Below are 3,110 nucleotides of genomic sequence, written 5' to 3' on the forward strand. Positions count from 1 at the left end.
CCCCCCTCCTCCTCTTCACACCTCCTCCCGCGGCGCCTCCGCCAATCGGCACCCGCCCCTAGAAGGCGGGACGAAGCGGTGGGCCAGTAGGAGGTGACGCGGAGGAGACGCTCCCTCCTCTGTCGCCGTGCGGATGGGCAGGCGGAGAGACCAGTCGGAGAGCGAAAAGAGAGGTTTGGACCAATCGGAGAGCGAAAAGAGAGGTTTGGACCAATTGGAGAGGAGAAAGCCGTGCAACGGCACCGCCCTCCGCGTGAATGAATGACTGATCGCTAGCCCAATGGAGCGCCAGGCCCTAACCGAACGACAGCTCCAACTACCAATGATACGACGTACAGGAGCCAGCCACCCATCCGGTATCTTGAATGACGGCAGCTTGCACCAATCCCGACGGAGTACGGCTCCGCTCCTTCTCCCCGCTGCTGTTGCCATGGCACCGAGCGCCCCGGGCCCACGGCGCACGGCGAGGCCCAGCACCGCTCGGCACGGCCGGCGTCTCCGGGCTGGGTGACCTCGGGCCTCCTCGGCAGCCACCCGGCGAGGCCTGCGGTGCGGACACAGCTCCCGTGCTGGGCCCGAGGCCCGCCCCGTGTTAGCACAACGCTCCGCAGGTGGAAGGCCGAGGGCTGCGGTGAGTCAGGGCCGCGTTCAGGGCCAACGCGAAGCCCCACGCTTCCCTTTCCTCATTGCTCCATTCCTCGCTAATTAAAGTCTTTAATTTCACACACCGGCAGCTGCCCAGACGGAATATCCCTGCCTGCGATGCCTGCTCTGGTTTTGGGGTGAGAACTCCCCGTCTCCCACAGCATCGGGGGCCTGACAGCATCAGCTCACGCAGCTGCAAACGGCTCTGCAAACAGCAGCAAAAAGTCAACCTCATCCTCACCTGTACCCCGCAGCTCTATGGGATGGGATGTCCCGTCAGAACCACGGCTCAGCAGCCCTCACACCGACAGGAGGCTGGAAACTGACCGAAGAAATAAACATGGAGCCAGCGTTATAAAGCCCTGCTGCCTCGGGGTGGTTCCGTCCCCATCGCTCGGGTGGCAGCCGGGCAGCACCGCCCCTGCTCTGCTATTTCTGCCACGCTTGCAGCTGCCCAGAGCAGCAGCCAAAAGCAGACGCCCGCGTCCTGCCCCAGAAACAAACAGGATGCCAGAGACAACAGTTCATCTGAAAATGTAGCAAGTGAGCTCAGGCTTCAGCGCCCAACTGCAGCGCTGGCTCTGCTGGGTGGCAATAGCTGGGCTCCAGGCGGGGGCTAACAGAGCCCTGCTGTGGCTGTGAGCAGTGAGTGCCCGTGGCTGGGTGGTGTTACCCAGCAGTGAGGCCCTGTTTCACATCTCGGTGTTGTCACTGACAAAAAGTTCCCTCGAGCAGAGCCAGGAGTCAAGAGACAAACAGCACAGACCCCCCCAAAGCAGGACTGCCCCAGTTACAGAGCATCCCTACCTGGAAGCAGTACACAAAGCACAGGATGAAGATCAGGCAGGTGGCAGCAATGGATCCAAGCAGCTCGGTGACATGGGCTCGCTCTGCCCCAGCCTCACTAATCTGCAAAACAACCAGCAAACACCTACAAAAGCTGGGGTGCGGCCCCAGCCCACGTCGTGCTGCAACCCACAATCCGATGAGGTAATGGTGGCAGGCAGGGAGGGCACAGCCCCACAGCGAGAGCACACCAAACCCTACAGCTGCTATTGGCTCCCAACGGGGCTGGAGAGCACGAGAACAGCGCTGTGCCCTGTGGGGAACAGGAGTGCATTAGAGAGGCTTGAAACCCCTCCTCGTGCCTCCCCATGGGATGGGGGTGGGCAGTGGGGCCCAAGGGTGCTGTCAGCAGCAACCTGAGCTGCCTGCTCCCAGCTGGGATATTTAAAACCCTTCTCAGCAATGGGGGTTCGTTCTGTGCCGGGCATTAAGGCGCATCGATGCACTGATGGCATTTGTCCTGCACAAGACTGCACCTGGGGGTGAAAGGACACAGACACCTTCCTGGCCACTGCCCCCCAGCAGCCCCTGTCCCGCTCCCACCCTCAGCATTAATCATGTCAAGGCAGTCCTTAAGCAAAATGAAGGAGAATGGATTCATTGCTCCTACACCACTTCGCTGCAAGCCCAAAAGCCACCAGGCTGCACCTGGGCCTCTCTCCAAACCCCTCTGCTCTGTCCCAATTAAAGCTTCTATGTCAATTAAAGCCTCTGTGCCAATTAAAGCCTCTGCATCAGCTCAGTCTCCTCTCCAACAGCTGTGCCGGGACCCAGGGGTGCCTCCAGCTGGGGCTCAGCCATGGAGGTCACCATTCCACACCAACCCTTTGGAGGCAACGGTGACATTTGTGACATGAGTGTCAAGCCACCCTCTGGAGGTGTATGACTACGGGTCGTGACCCCCATCTCATCTTAGCACAAGGCTGGTGGGACACCGCAGGACCCCCAGAGGGTCCCGAAAGAGGCTGTGAGCCCACTGAGGCGGGCACTTGTAGCCTTGTGAACCTTGAGCCACCACCCACGTGTGCCCACACCTACAGGGGCTGTGGGATCACGAGGTGGACACGGTCACTCTGCATCACCCCACAGACCACCCCAATCACAGAGACCCCCCCTCCAAAATCTCCCCATAGCCGCTCCGCGGATGGGCTGTTTTGCATAGCCCCGCCCTCTCGTTGCACGCACATCTTATATGGCACATGACCACGCCCCCTTGTCATTTAGCCCCGCCTCCACACGAATTCGACCTCCTCGCTCCGTTCGCAGTCCTGCAGCGCCCCCTGCCGGCGGCACGGAGCAGTGTGGGGGGGCTCTGAACCACGCCTCCCTCCGGGGGGGACAAAGCGGGGACAAAGCGACGGCGCTGCCGCCCGGGGTGTCACATCCGTCCCTGGTGCAGCTGTCGCCGAGTTGAGCATTGTTCTAAGGAGGAGAATTAAAGCCCCTTCAGCAGCTGCGCCACAAATAAGGGGAGGTGGGCAACCTAGAGCAGATGGGCGACCCGGGGAATTGGGAATTAAACCCACCCCCCCCGGCAGGGGACCCGGCTGGAGCCCAGAGCTCTGCATATCACCTCCTCCCCCCATTGACTCCCCCCCAAAAGGGGCGCGGGGGCCAAT

This window comes from Meleagris gallopavo, chromosome 29 (genome assembly GCF_000146605.3).
Source record: "Meleagris gallopavo isolate NT-WF06-2002-E0010 breed Aviagen turkey brand Nicholas breeding stock chromosome 29, Turkey_5.1, whole genome shotgun sequence".
Lineage (NCBI taxonomy): Eukaryota > Metazoa > Chordata > Aves > Galliformes > Phasianidae > Meleagris > Meleagris gallopavo.